We start from the raw sequence: 16,739 nt of genomic DNA, 5'->3' as shown, positions 1-16,739 counted from the left end.
AATGAGTTAATAAATATGGAAGCAAAAATTAAAGAGATACGGTGCTCCCTTGTTACTTTGTGGTTGGGTTATTGTAGCTTCATTCTATGGCAGGCTTTTCATTTGTAACCAGGACTGGACTGGCCATCCGGCATAAGTCAGAATGCCACGGCCGATTTTTGCTATCTTGCGTAGTTTTCTTTCTTCTAAGTCAGACCAGTCAAAAAAAATGTAATTGGGTCATTCAGAGTGCCCCAAAAAACAGAGTACTGGAGCCCAAGTACAAGCCTGTGACTATAGGCTGTGTTCAGAAATGAATGTGCGCTCTGCCTCCCGCAGCCCAGGAGAATGATGAAACATCCACTTAATAACTACTAGGGATGTTCCGATCCGATCACGTGATCGGAATCGGACGTTGTCTCCCGATCAGGACTCGGATAAATATATGAGGTTATTTTTTATAACTTTTTATTAAATCTGGATTTAGGCGGTGGCACAGAGTGACAATTCATTTTTCCCATGGCATGGCATCACTTTACTACAGTGACACTATTAATGCCATTGAGCGGCGGAGCTAAATAAGGAAATGGCGGCGAGGTATTTGGAAGTAGATGATAATAAGTTATTCCCGGTGGATCCAGCTGCGGACGTGCTTTGTTTCTTCCCCGTGAATCCAGCTGCGGTGCCTGCGCCGGCAACTCTGGAGTCAGGACGCCCTTCGAAGAGAGCCCGGTGCCTAGCCTAGCCTAGCCTAGCCTAGTGCGAATCCGAAGGGTTGGACGTCCTAGCGGGTCTGGCAGTCTAGACTGGTGCCAGTCTAGCCCCAAAGTCATGATATGGTAAGATTAAATACATTTTGTTTGCTTGCTCTTCAAGTGCAGCCTTTTGTTTGTTGTGAAGTTGGCTTGTTACGCACACACATATAGACAGTATTTTTGTTCTTCCTAAAGTAAAACAACATTAGGTTAGCTCATCAATTTGAGTTAAGTAGCTTGCTTTATAACGGTTCCAGTAGGTTTTCAAAAATAAAGCTCTTGTGAAAAATTAACATACTGGTTAATAATTGCCCTTTGAGCAACTCAAAGGTGTGCCAAAAAAGGGGGTTTAAATGGTTTACTTAATTTAACCACTGTCCGCTCACCAAATAAAAGGTATTGGGGTAGTTTTGTTTAAAAATAAATAAATAATTCTCCTTAATAAAATTCCGAGGTATCGGATCGGGACTCAAAATGAGGTGACTCGGACTCGGGTCCAAAAAAGTGTGAACGTCCCATCCCTAATAACTACATTAAAATTGTTCTTTTTCGTTTCAAATGGCTTACCTTAACCGGATTCCTGCGTCACATTGCAGCCAAAGGTACAATGGTGGTGGGTTCATGTATGTGCCTTTTGGTGCAGGAAATCTTTGTTGTGGAAGCCCAAAACGTGTTCCCATTAATACTGTTCTTCTTCTTTGTCGTCGTCGTCTTCTAAATAGAAGACAAAGATGAAGAACTTTGCACATGTATTTGTATTTCCAAATTAAAACAACACATCTACACACATAGAATTTTACTGAAACAACACAATATGCTTTTTTTTTTTTTACTACAATCTCCAAGTTTAGGTTAGCATGTTGGCTCGGCCCTCGGCAAGTCAATTTCCCAAAATTAATTGCCTAGCTCTGGTTTAGAATGACAATGAACATAATATAGAGAGCTGTTTTGTTTCCTCCGGAAAACTGCGATACTGCTTGTCCTTATTAAGGTCATCGGCGATTCACAGGGACACATACACGGACATTAGTCTTTCCCCAAAACTCCTTTGTAAAAAAAAAAAAATATATATATATTTTAATGAGATGAAGGATTTATCATCCTTTTATCGCACGTCATCAGTGTTAATAACAGGTCAACAATTCTTAATGATAACGAACGTGGGCATGTAAAAAAAAATATTTCTAACACTTTGAAAGCCATCTAGACATTTTTGGTTCAAATTCTGATGTATTTCCATGCCGTTTGAAGACGGAGGTGTCAGGGGAAAAGCCAAGAAGTGTCTGATAACCAGACAAGCACTAAGATGCACAAAGCAGAACATTTCCTGCGTGTCGTTGTCTTGTTCTCTTTTTAGTGGAAACAAGCAGAGGGAGACTTGTGACAGGCTTGCGCCGTGTATTATAAACTATTAAAGCTTGTAAAATAAGTCAGGTTCCCTTTCTATTCAAATGACACGAAATATGTGGGGTGGGGGGTGGGGGGGAGTGGTTCTGGCCAACAGAATGTCACTTGGCCTGAGTGGAGGTCAGAGCGATTGTTGTGACTGCAGTAGAGGACTTAGCTGGCGGACATCTGAGCGTCCAGTGGCCAGAGGTTTCAGGGTCATGCACTCACATGCCTCAAGGAAAGGGTGTAATGAAGCATTAGACACAGCTGGTGCTTGCCAGGGCTCGCCTATAGTGATACCCGCAAAAGGAAGGTCATTTTGTGTTCAGGATTGTTTTGAAGAGACTGTCTTTACTTTGGACGCTAGCTAACATTAGGTACTGTAAACCTACGTTCCAGACCAGCCCTGGAATAGGTGAAATCCGTGATATAGAAATACACTATTGAAATCCCTTTGGCTAATTTCTACAGCATTTAAATTAAAAAAATATATATTATTATTTTTATTTTTTATTATTATAATTATGGGACTGCTGAAAGCAGCACATATTACTCTCCACCCTAGAAAATCCCCAGATTTTTCCGCAAAAATGCGGCCCGTACCGTAGATCGCACCGGGACAAATGAGGTATCAAACGATGCGGCTCGATCTGACTCGGTGCGGCATTACTTTTCTAGGAATTCCGAGTTACCATGGCGACGCAATTCCCAAAAAACTCCCATAGGAAATGAATGGAGAAAGGGGGGACAAATTACAGATCAAGCACCTTTTTCCAAGACACGCTGCGCGCGCATACGTTATCCGACCGATATGAATTTTAGCTCATTTTGTAGCAATTTTTCCCATCTTTAGCTCAGTATCGAAATTTATTTTAAGGAATGAAAGCTCTCCCCCCCTGTGCGGGTTCAAAGACAGTGAGTGAAATAGCCTTCTATTACACTCTGTGGAGCAATTAGGCTTTGAGTGGCGGGAACCCAAAAAATTATTGTATGATTATGATTATGATTAACTTCCACATTTCTTGACCGATTCCAGTCGTTTAAATTTTAAACTGTTCAGCTCATTTACAAGAGTCAGCAGTCCCATTCAAAATTTCCGCGGGAATTTTACTAGTTATTATTATTATTTTTTCTTCTGGAGAAAATTTTTTTTTAACAGACACATATATATATATATGTGTGTGTGTGTTATATATAATATACATATTGGTCAGGAGGCACAAACACTCAGCCCCTCCCTTAGTGGCGGAAAAAGGAATTACACCCAAAAGCAACAACAATGCTGAGTTATTACCGGACAAAAATTGATTAAATTTTTTTAGACAAACTCACACTGGAATAGGTTTACTGTAAACCTTTGGTGTCATGTAGCATCACCTCAAGTATAAGAAGAGATAAGAAAGAACTTTTTAAATTGCGCTTCTGACAAGTAGACCCCTTTTGTCAGTGTAACCCGGCACAGGTGCAAAAGGAAATGCAAGGCAAAGCACAGCCAGGCTAATCTCATCAAGTAATGTATGGCCGCAGTACAATGAACGATGAAGGGTAGCCCTGGGCTAATCGATAATTTGAACCAGCAATCGGTTCCAGGTGCTTTATGATGTGACTGAGGTAATTATCACTACATCAATAAAAGAGTTTGTTGTTTAGAAGAATAGCTGGGGGAGGAATAATGTCTCTCTGCTGCTGAAATGATTTTATGTATGTATTTTCACAACCTGGGGATACGGGTTGAAAATTATTCTCTCTACAAAACTAAGAAAAGTCTTGCACGCTGCCTCCTGGCTTCAGAGCGAATAATCAAAGAGGTCCAATATTTTTTTTCTTTGCTTACATCATCGAATGCTCACAAAGAAGCTTCAATGTACTTCCGAACGCAGGAAGAAATGTCTAAAACAGACGAATGATCAAACGCGGAAGGCCACCTGTGGTGCTCATTGCAACAGGAAACAATGCATACATTATTCATTTGAATATAAATAATCTTTTATCTCATGGCGGAAAATAAAATCGACCAGCCATAAAAAAAATTTTTTAAAAGCCTTCAGCAAGGAATCAAACCCACGCCAAACTTAGCTCAGGGGCGCAGCGCCGTTTTTGCATGTGTGTGTGGCCCGTTTTTCGTGTGGTGTAATGCATCCAATATGATATTCAGCTGAGTTCTATTATTAAACTGAACATACATTACTGAAAAAAGATAAAAACATTACATTCTGAAAGACAAACAAAGCTTGTGCACATCTCTCGAAAATGGAAAGCACAAGTTCAATATCCCCTTTAAAGACACCGCATCCCATTGTTGGAAGTTTCCCGACCTTCAATTTCTTTGGATTTGGAAGCATTTTTTCCTCAAAGAGAATCCCAGAAATAATCCATTCCAGCATCAAACCAGTGACATAAAACCTTATTTTTTGCTTCTATATCAACTGTACAATTCAACCGTTAACTATTAATGGTCAGACAAGTACAGTACTGAACAATAAAACATGAGGTCATAGCGCTAAGGAAGAAGCTGTAATGCAATTTTTCACACACTTTTTTGTCATATACCTCCATGTTAAATTAAAACTATCTGTATGACATGACAGTAGAATATGAACTCATTTGCTCCCAAAAACATATAAATACATTCTAGTTTATATGTATTCTAGTTTAAATATTACCATGCTCCCAAAGACGTAGTTATACGTTTTAAATGTTTTATTTTTTTATTTTTTTATGCTAGAGCATCCAGAAGGCCTTGATGCACCCTTTGAACTGAAGAGAATGCTTAAAGCAATGGTAATTATTACAAAAACGGCCAGCAGGTGGCAGCAGAGTTTAAGAGATCAACCAGGGCCATGTTGCAAAAAGCTCTTTCCCCACTGTTTTTAAACAGATTTGTGAGTTATGATGAATATGAACTCATTTGCTCCCAAAAACATATAAATACATTCTAGTTTAAATATTACCATGCTCCCAAAGACGTAGTTATACGTTTTAAATGTTTTTTTTGTTTTATGCTAGAGCATCCAGAAGGCCTTGATGCACCCTTTGAACTGAAGAGAATGCTTAAAGCAATGGTAATGATTACAAAAACGGCCAGCAGGTGGCAGCAGAGTTTAAAAGATCAACCAGGGCCATGTTGCAAAAAGCTCTTTCCCCACTGTTTTAAACAGATTTGTGAGTAATGATGAAACTTAGCTATATTCTAATGCTAATTGCAAAATGGAAACAGATAGAAATCGATTTTTTTTCCTGACAAAAGAAGAGACTCTAATCTTTCTTTTGTTAGATTCCATGTTTTTATAGTAATAGAAGACAATATTGTGTGGGCCTTGCAAAATCAGTCAAAATCCAGTAAAATAGCTGGGAACGAAGAAAGTTGTTTCAGTCAAAATGGCTGGGAGTGAATGAGTTCAAATGATTTTGGGGGAAATAATCCCTTTCTGGCCCCATTTTATGCCTTTAATATAATATTCATTAATTCATTCATATTCACTTAGTTATTTATGTGGGTAAACACAGAGGCTACCATTGGCGCTAGCGTGACCGTTCCCACTGAGTCACCAGATGAGTTGATCACCTTGATATGTTTGAATTAATTGTAGACAACATTAAACTGGTAGTTTTTAGCACTACTCCATCATGAACAAATCATGCTAGCAATGTAGCTTCCATAACATGGCATGTTAGTGAGTTGCGGGTATATCAGGAGGTAAAATGAGGCTCTATTCATATTTTGTTGATAGCAGCATATAGAGACGTCATCTTCCGTACCAGTCTGCTTGTAATCCACAAAATTCTATTTTCTGTTGTCATCCATTGCAAGAGAGTCTGAAATTCTGGCTGTGTTCCATGAGGTGTTAACTATTATAACTGGCCTGCTTAAGCGGATGACATGGATTTAATGTGCAACCCTCAGGAGAGACGGTTTTCACGCCTTCCCACTTTCATATGAATTCTGCTTGGATGGCTCGGCCTTTATACTTGAAACTAATAATCTCATGTTTTTGTCTATTTTTAGCATTTTTGTGATCAAACAACCATACCAACAAATATGAGCTTCACTACTGTATGACGTAATCAGCAATAGTAATTGCATGCATTGATATGATATTGTAGGATTTGATTAAGTTTGTCGGTGTTTTGCTGTTGCTATGGCTATCTGTCGAATCACATGCCAATTAAATTGCCTCATGATTACTTACACATTTATTAGAGCTTTTAGAAATTAGATTTAGATATTTTTGGGACATTTCACCTCACTACTACATACACTTAACAAAATTTACAATATAAGCGGCTTGTTGTGTTGAGGTTAGCACAATGTCATAAACATTTGCAGCAGCCCTCTAATTTGCAATGAATTTGATTGATGCCGGCAAAAACACTTTATCACAGTATTACAATTATGCTGGATTTATTGTTGTGGGAATTTACCGTGCCGCCATTGTAGCAACAGAAAGTTCATCTGCAGCCTCATTCATGGGACCATAAGCAACCATATCAATGCTTCAACGTCCATGCTTACAATTAGGGCCGGGCATTTGGCTAAATTTCCTTAATCGGCTATAGAAATAATGGTCAGTTAACCGGTAAATTGTTATTGTTATTTTTATGTGCACACAAGTACGGGTTGCCTAGTGCAACTGTGGCTTGAATTTTTATATGAATTCTACATGGTATGAAATATTAAGAAAAGTGTCAGAATTTTCTCAGCCAAGTAATCCAGTGATCAAATATGGTTGATCTGAAAGTGATTTGTCTGAAAATGATCATTTATTAATTACAAATTGTTCCTCTATCTAGGCTGGTCACGTATAATGATCAGAACAAATGTTTGTGTCACGTCAGGTGCGGAAATAGGGCCCAATTGCAGACAAGACATGGAAGTTGAAAAATAGAGAGTCTTCATAGACAAAAATACAAAGTAACAGCAGAGAGCAAGGCAGCATTCAGATGGCCTCGAAGAAAACACTTGACGTAGAAACCTTGAGCGAGCTGGATGCAGAACTCAAAAGTAACCACAGCGAACAGGGCTGGATGCAGAACACATGGCTGACAGCTTAATGGAAGAAACCTCCACGTGCGGAGACAAAACTTACGTCACTGAGCAACACACAAACACACAACCTAACTACAGTACCTAAGCGTGACAAATACAAGAATATAACAACTGCATAACAACTGATAACATAATCAACATCATCATCATCATCACAAGGGACATAGCAACTGGGTTGCAACTGACATTATCACAAGGGACATAGCAACCGACAAAATTATTATCCCAAGGGAAATAAACTGTAAAGCAACTGACAATATAATCATCACAAGGCACATACTAACTGCATACTATCTGACAACATCAGCAGCATCAGCATCATGGACATAGCAACTGTATAGCCACTGACATCATCACAAGGGACCTAACTCCATAGCACCTGACATCAGCATCATCATCATCACAATGAACAAAGCAACTGCATAGCAACTGACGTCATCACAAGAGAAAAAACAACCGCATAGCAACTGACATCATCAGTATCACCATCACAAGAGACATAGCAACTGCACAGCAACTGGCATCATCATCACAAGAGACATAGCAACTGCAGAGCAACTGACAGCATCGGCATCAGAAGGGACATAGCAACTGTATATCAAATGATAACATAATAATCACAAGAGACATAGTGACTGGTAAAATCATCGCCGTGGACATATTAACTGCATAGTAACTGACATCACCACAAGAGACATAACAACACAACTGCATAGCAACCGACAGCATCGGCAACAGAAGGGGCATAGCAACTGACAAAATCATCATCACAAGGGACATAGCAACTGGCAACATCATCATCACAAGGGACATAGCAACTGGCAAAATCATCACCACAAGGGACATAGCAACTGGCAAAATCATCACCACAAGGGACAAATACAGGACCACAATGACTCCATTTCCCAACCAAAAACACAGTGAGAACACATGCCAGTGGTTACAATAAAACTGTATCCACCCAGATTTCACACCCCTCAGTACATTTGTGATTAAATTGAGATTTTGTTTCCTAAACCTCGATTAAGGATAACATGTTATTTTCAACAACTGACTGAGGAAAGAGCACTTTCCCCCGTGTCTAATGAAAAAGCCAAACAGCTTTTCCCCTTTTGTTCTTTGTCGATTCAGGTATCAAGAGAAGTAAATCACCAACACACTAAAACATCACTCGCCTGGAACAAATGCAGAAGGCAAATAGAGCTACTCTGGCATGCAGCGAGTTACTGGCAGAAGGTGCACGTTGACTGCGAAGCACCCAGAGGTGCCTTCGCTTGGCTGAAACGATCATAAAGAGCCTGATCACTGCACCGTGCTCTGATCTATCATCTGTGATGGTCACTGTAGATGTTATTTTAAACCGTGATTTAGTGTCATCACAAATACCTTCAGTGCTGCTGGTGCCACGAGCTTCACTAATTACTAATGGTGATTTAATGTAACACCATGACCATTTCCTCTCCCGTGGAGGCCCATTCCTTCAATGTTGTCCCTGTAAATTAGGTGTGCACCGCTGATTAATGGTTAACGGCCACAATTCCGAGTGAGGCATCATCAGCAAAGCATTTAATTAAATGGTTGTCTCAATTACTTAGCGGACTAATGTAGCTTGAACACAGCTCAACTTTATTAAACCATATGAAATGTCACTCTTAAGATGACGAGCGGCGAAAACAATGAAATGATGTGCGATTCGAAATGTGTAGCGCTGCTTCATTTATGCTGTAAACACCATAAGCATATCGGAGCATCAAATGTCACAAGTGTGACGCAGGATATTTTGAGAGTTTGTATATTTCCTTAAAAAAAAAAAAAAAAAAACATAAAATTAATTGCTTCTATCAAGTGGTTCAATTCCTGGGCGGCAACGCGAAAGACAAAGTACCGAGCCAAACGTGTTGCCCCGCGCCATCAATCACCGCTCTGTATTAACTAGCCCACCTCCCATCGCAAAGAAAACAATTAAAGTTAAACTTGTTGATTTGTTATGGCCGACCATAAATCACGCCGATATGTGAAACCGCCGTCTCCTGGGGCCTCTTCTCATGTTCCCCCCCATCTGTGAGCCGACGCTCCCAAGTCACGCTTTGAACCGCTCCAATAACATTTATATACAGCGCGGAACTTGTTTGTGCAGTCACATCAAAAGGTGCTGAATTGAAGCTTCCTCTGTGTTACTGTTTGAAAAATAAACAGCCAAGAAAATAAGAAGGAAAGAACCTAATGCCCTCTTTATGGCGGTTTGTTTCTTCGGATGCAGCCCTTTCCGGCAACACGTTGTGGAGAGACAATAAGCTGCTGGCCTGACAGAATCCAATGCAGAATTCGCTCGAGCAGCCCCTTCGTTGCTTGGGGGCGTCAAACTTGTTTAATGGGAGGCTACACGGAGTAATGGTTGCTCTCAGAGGGGCCAATTGTCAATTGTTAAAGAAACTCCTCATCAAATTATTTAATAATTGCCACTCCTTTCTTTTCTTTGGTCCTTCCTCGGGTCTCCTGACGGCCTCACGACTCTGGCTGGAAGTGTTCGGTTTAGGTGAACGGTATGGGATTTTTTAATAGGTTTTAGGTGAACTAATGAATACACACACACTCGCACGCACGCACACATACTCACCCACATACAAAAATAATAATAATAATAAGAAGAAGAAGAATTGCCACTTCCACCAGATGTATTTACAGTATAGGATGGGTTGATCTGTACCTATAAACTACTTGAATGCACACCTCTGTGAGTTTTCATGTTCTCCCTTGTGCTTGCAGGTATATATCCCCCCCCCCCCTTCTTTGGTCCTTCCTCGGGTCTCCTGACGGCCTCACGACTCTGGCTGGAAGTGTTCGGTTTAGGTGAACAGTATGGGATTTTTTAATAGGTTTTAGGTGAACTAATGAATACACACACACTCGCACGCACAACCGCACACATACTCACCCACATACAAAAATAATAATAATAATAAGAAGAAGAAGAATTGCCACTTCCACCAGATGTATTTACAGTATAGGATGGGTTGATCTGTACCTATAAACTATTTGAATGCACACCTCTGTGAGTTTTCATGTTCTCCCTTGTGCTTGCAGGTATATATCCCCCCCCCCTTCTTTGGTCCTTCCTCGGGTCTCCTGACGGCCTCACGACTCTGGCTGGAAGTGTTCGGTTTAGGTGAACGGTATGGGATTTTTTAATAGGTTTTAGGTGAACTAATGAATACACACACACTCGCACGCACGCACGCACGCACGCACACATACTCACCCACATACAAAAATAATAATAATAATAAGAAGAAGAAGAATTGCCACTTCCACCAGATGTATTTACAGTATAGGATGGGTTGATCTGTACCTATAAACTATTTGAATGCACACCTCTGTGAGTTTTCATGTTCCCACTTGTGCTTGCAGGTATATAACCCCCCGTCCTATCCCCCCCCCCCACCCCAAAACACCCCCGACCGCTTCCATATTCCAAACAAATGCTTGCGAAGACTAAATTGCCCATTGGTGTGAATGTGACCGCAAATTGTTTGTGTATGTGTGCCCTGCAATTACCAGCTGAGATAGGCTTCGGCTCTCCCGTGACTCTAATCTTGATAAGTGGTGTTCGAAAATGGATGGGTTGATAAATGTACAGCCTTGAAATATGCGATATAGACTCGCATAGTATTTGGGAGACGTGTCATGGATGCTGCACCTACGGAGGATGGAATGGGAAGAAAATATGGAGCTGGTTACCCCCGGCAACATGCACTTCGCTCGCAGGCCTTGAGTTTGACACGGATGTTAAATGCTGGAGGAGGCCACATCCGACCACGCAATTCTTAAACAGATGTATGACAACAATGTCATTATGAATATGGACAAATTAAGTGCATGCGTGCAAAATATGTGCTCTTAATTCATTCACTTCCAGCCATTTTCACTGAAGCAATCCCCTTCGCTCCCGGCTGTTTTACTGGATTTTGACTGATTTTGCAAGGCCTACAGAATATTCTATTGCTATAAAAAAACATGGAACCTACCAATAGAAAGTCTCTTCTTCCATCAGAAAAAAAACTATATTTCTATCTGTTTCTGTTTTGCAGCAATTAGCATTACAATGTAGCTAAGTTTCATTATTATTCACAAATAAGAAGGGAAAGAGCTTGTTGCAACTTGGCCCTGGTTGATCTCTTATACTCTGCTGCCACCTGTTGCCCGTTTTTGTAATAACTACCATTAGTTCAAGCATTCTCTTCAGATCAGAGGCTGCATCAAGGCCTTCTGTATGCTCTAGCATAAAAAAAAACATAAAAAAAAACTATAAATGAGTCTTTGGAAACATGGTAATATTTAAAATACAACATATTTATAATTTTTTGGGAGCAAATAGAGTTAATATATTTCTTTTTTCATAATACCTTCCTCAACATATGTATAAAAGATACACCGTTTTTGAAAAAAAAAATAACCACATATAACTGTGAATTTTTTTTTTCTTGCTGAAAAATTAGCATCCAAAAATGGCACAAAATTACTGGTAGGTAGTATGTTTGTCCTATATGATATTCCAAGGTCGCAAAAAATGTAGCCCTCCCATATGTTGTCAGTGTAGGACACGATGTAAGCGAAAAAAAACAACAACATGTCTGCCATCTAGTGGTGAATGGTGACATTAGAACTTAAAACTATGTCAAAAACACTGATAAATGTCCAATTTACATTTTCTAAGAAGGGGTTTAGTCTCCCCCCAAAAAACAAATAAAGGAAAAAATGTAAAAACAAAAAAATTGAAAAAAATATTGGGAAAAAATCTGTCACTACTGAATATTTTTAGAATTATTTGATCAATTATTCAATCAATTAATCGACTAATCGGATTCATTTTAATTTTGCATTAAAGTGTGCTACAAACACATTTTTGTCCCTGATTACTGTTTATTGACCAGTAATTGATGGTTATTTGGTACTTCATATTCGTGTATTGATTAAAAAAAAAGGGAAATTGAACGATAGAAATCAGTGAACAATTACCGTTGACATGCTGAAATCAGAGGAATTCAAAAATGCCGTCAAACCATTACTTGATTATTAAAATAGTTGCCGATTAATTTGATATTCAATTACTTGTCGACTAATCAATTAATTTTGACAGCCCTGCCCCCAACCCAATTTATTTTTCCCCCAAAAAGATTTAGGCCACTCAGAGTGTGGTCACAGTTGCCCATCCACGTTGCGCTGTAGCTAATCTGCTCCCCTAAAGAGGTAGCCATTGGGACGCCGTCTGGACTTTGCACAGCTGACTTGGCGCGAGTCATAGTTTACAGTTACTTGATTTGTAAAACTCCCAGCAAAATATGTCATCCAAACGAGCCATACATGCATGCGGCCAAAGAGGAGGAAATGATCGATGCGGCCTAACTGACAGGCTCGTCTCTTATTTCCAATGACATTGGGGGATCATACCGAGAACACAGAATATCTCCGCATGTCCGGTCACAGCGGAGACGAGGACGAAGGAGCCAATTTGATAATGAGTCACGGAACAAAAGCTACCCATTGTGCTTCAACTCGAGCGGCACAAAAGGCTCTTGTTATTGCCCGCAGTGGGCCACAGGTCACACAGTTCCGATCGGGAAACGTTATGGATGGAGTCGACGCACAAAAAAAAAAGCATTATCTTGTTAAATTGCACACTGAATCAAGATGAAATAAGGTCATGCATCTATTATCTTAACTTCCATCGCATAGTGTGCTCCCGCATTGTCCTTTTCGGATTATGCAGTCTTTCTAGTCTCAAATCAGTCCGCCGCGAGAATATTAGCAAGCGCTGATTGGAAAAACAAATGAAGGGAATTTGTGTTCCTGCCAAACGCTTCAGAAAATTGTATGGATCCTAATTGTTTTGCTGCTGTCTGTTAATGGCAGAGTTGTCATTTGGAATGAATGAGATTCCGCCCAATATATATTTCTCCGTTGAAGTGAAGGTGAGATGCCTCCTTTCAACTCTCATTCACTCATCCACGCTACATACGACTTTTCTACTTATGTGATGTTTGTTTTGTCTCGCTGGCCCTGAAACCTGTGAAGTGCTGCCTGGTTTAAGAATCCTTTCACAATCATGCACTGCAGTACACAGAAAACAGAAAGCGAGAGTTCCTTTAAGGGGAAGTCAACCTTTCTTTTTTTTTTCGGACAATAAAATGTTCTATGCAGCCCCACTAGTCTAAATGCGATATTCTGGTTAATATTGGAATATGAGTTAAGCGGAAAAATCCAGCCAGTTTGCCACTTGCTGTCGACTGAAGATGACATCATTGTTGCTCAGGTCTTGGCAAGTGGCAAAATGGCCGCTCCCTGAGATAGATAAAAGCGGCTGGATTTTGCTCCATAACTCATATTCCACAAATGTAATATTAATCGGAATGTTATGCTTAGACTACTGAGGTCTCATATAACATATCACTGTCAAAAAATGTTTAACTCATTCACTCCCAGCCATTTTCACTGAAGCAACCCCCTTCGCTCCCAGCTGTTTTACTAGATTTTGACAGATTTTGTAAGGCCTACAGAATATTGTGTTCTATTGCTATAAAAACATGAAACCTACCAAAAGAAAGATTAGAGTCTCTTCTTTCATCAGGAAAAAAGTTTATTTCTATCTGTTTCTGTTTTTTCAGCAATTAGCTTTAGAATATAGCTAAGTTTCATCATTATTCACAAATCTGTTTAAAACACTGGGGAAAACGAGCTTTTTGCAACATGGCCCTGGTTGATCCTGCTGGCCATTGCTTCAACCATTCTCTTCAGTTCACAAGCTGCCTTCTGTATGCTCTAGAATAAAAAATTATTATTTTTATTTTTAGTATAAATACGTCTTTGGGAGCATGGTAATAATATATATATATAGGAGTGTGTGTGTATTATTTATTTTAATTATCTCTCTCTATTCTGTTGTTTTTTCCTTATTGTAAACTGCAGCTGGACGGAGTCCAGGAAAAAGTTCCCCACGGGGAAAATAAAAGTATATCGTATCGTATCGTATCGTATCGTATCGTATCGTATCGTATCGTATCGTATCGTATCGTATCGTATCGTATCGTATCGTATCGCAACATAAAATAAACATATTTATACATTTTTGGGAGCAAATGAGTTAAACAAGGAACAAGATGAAGACAGCATGTTTAGATCATGTAAGTTGAAGTAAAGCAGATTACTGAAATGGTTGGAATTAAATATACATTTAAAGAAGGAAATTGATTGCAGTAGGACAACTTAGCAGTACTTCATGCTCGATCAAATGTTTGTTTACTTCCGTCTTGCATACAATGCAACAGTGTTGTCACATTTGTTCCCGCCTCAGCCTGATGTTCTCTAACTGTGGATTGTTCCTCGTGTTCAATAAATGTATGCGCAGCGGTATCGGATCTGGGTCAAGAGATATAAATAGCTGAGTGTAAGCACTAATTCAAAGGTAAGCATTAAAGTTGGCACCGTAGTCATGCAGATACTCAGAATTGGACTTATATTGCTGTCTTTCTCCTACAACTACATCAACAAAAAACAAACGCAGTGAGGGCAAAGTTCAATCATTCTATTTTCTCTCTTATCTTCAATCATTTTGGCAAATGTGCTGCTAAATGCCAACTCTTGGCAGCAAATTGTTGCAAAAAGACGGCAAGTCCAAAAGCGATTGCCAGCATCTGCATTTGAAAGCAAATCAAGTCTTTTGTCCTCTTTTGCTTGCTTCAACTTCTTTGCTCAAGCTGTTGCTTTTCCACATAAAACAGTAAACAATTTTAGGGATATTTTATTTGGAAAAAGCGAAAAGACTCAACCTTAGCCACATCATCACTGGAATATCAAAAAAATAAGTTAATTCCTTAAATAAAAACAGTAAAAAAAATTAACTCATTCACTGCCATTGACGGTTATAGACGTCAAATATTCATTTTAACTATTTCTATTAGTTTAACCTTCTTTTCTCCATTTTTGTTAACAAGAGTATGAAAACCTAGATTTTTTTTATTGTACATTTAGAACTAATTTTTAATATATTTTTTTTTAAATCGCTCCTGGCGATTTAAATTTTTTAATTGTAATTAATCGCATGACTTCAATAGTTAGCTCACGATTAATCATAAATAATATATATGTTCTAAATGAACAATAAACAAAATTCTAGGTTTTCATACACTTGTTATCAAAAGTGGAAAACATTTTAAACTAATAGAAATAGTTCAAATGAATTTTTGACGTCAATAGCCGTCAATGGCAGTGAATGAGTTAAGAGGAAGTCAAGTCAAAAACGATTTTTACAATATGTTCCACGCACATCCACTAGTCTAAACACAGCATTTTGATTAACATTGTATTTGTGGAACATGAATTAAGCAGTAAAACCCACCCGTTTTTATCCATCTCAGAGGGTGGCCATTTTGTTTTTCACAATGAACCTCGAGGTCTTCTCTGTCCCCGCCTCCTTTTTAGCCACACACGACATTTCGTTTCCTCATTCATAAAGTCCGCTGCAGCGACTTTTTGCATAAATACGGCTATAGTCTATAGCGTAAAGTCCACTTTTGTCACGAACATGGCATGTCCTTTTGACGATGACCGTATTGATGAAGGTGCCACATTATTGCGCAGGGAATTAAATATTCGTCGCAAGGTTTGTTATCAGACCACGTATTGATATGCTGGCATTTCTGGACTGTTATCTTTCACATCACCGTCCATCATCTACATACACAACTTAATCCGTCCTCACATTTGCAACATTACCGGTGCTCACACCACAGCATATATTGTGTGTTGCGCTCCGTTTTTTTTTCTTATAACCGTTTGAATAATGTTTTTATATTTCATCTTAAGTCAGGTGCGTTTCTTTCCCGCATGATTGCACCTAAATGTAGTTCTTTGCAATCACAATATTACAGGGGAAACCTGTAATATTGTGATTGCAAAGAACTACATTTAGTTGCCACGGTGACCCGACGAATCTGGGCTCCGTTGATGTGGTATTTTTAGTGTAGCGGCAACGCCAGGTGAAACTACTCTGCGTGGATATAACTACCTCAAATCAGCTGTCCTGGAACCCAAAAGGCAGAGTTTCCTCTCTCAGTCTATGTCAACTCGCTGTTCAGGTCGAGTCTCGGTGTTTGTTGAACACGCTTTGTGAAATGGACCCCTAGCGGGCCGCTAGAATTGGCATTGAAAAAAATATTTTAAAAAAGCATTCCCTCACTTCAAATATTTGCAAAGCCATAACAATCTTAGTGACACCAGTGATTTGTGTCAATGTAAAAGCACATTAAAAACTGCGGGAAAATCATTAGCAAGTCTAATGGCAAAGCAGTGAAATCATAAACATGCAATCACTCCTTTCTTGCAGTAAAGATTAATGATTGTAATAAATGTTCGAAATCTGACTGTAAACACAAAATATAGGGTTTGTGCATGATTTCTACGTTTTATGCAAAGACCCTCGCTGAAGATACCACACCCCATTGTTTGACATTCTCTTCACTTGTATCTGTTCGACTACTCGGGCAGACTGTCAGTATGGAATTGTGGAGGGAACA

The 16,739-nt window shown here is 39.3% G+C and overlaps 1 long non-coding RNA gene across 1 annotated transcript in view; it reads right to left on the bottom strand.

The window, feature by feature from the left end:
* Positions 1 to 1,307: 1,307 nt before the first annotated feature.
* The window catches only part of LOC144059095 (uncharacterized), a 101,666-nt gene continuing 86,234 nt past the window's right edge, over positions 1,308 to 16,739 (bottom strand). The window contains exon 6 of the long non-coding RNA XR_013295564.1: positions 1,308 to 1,448. This is a non-coding gene — a long non-coding RNA (uncharacterized LOC144059095). The remainder of the gene's footprint in view (positions 1,449 to 16,739) is intronic.

The sequence above is a fragment of the Vanacampus margaritifer genome, chromosome 10, assembly GCF_051991255.1.
Source record: "Vanacampus margaritifer isolate UIUO_Vmar chromosome 10, RoL_Vmar_1.0, whole genome shotgun sequence".
In the NCBI taxonomy this organism is placed as follows: Eukaryota; Metazoa; Chordata; class Actinopteri; order Syngnathiformes; family Syngnathidae; genus Vanacampus; species Vanacampus margaritifer.
This window is presented reverse-complemented; position numbering and strand designations above follow the sequence as displayed.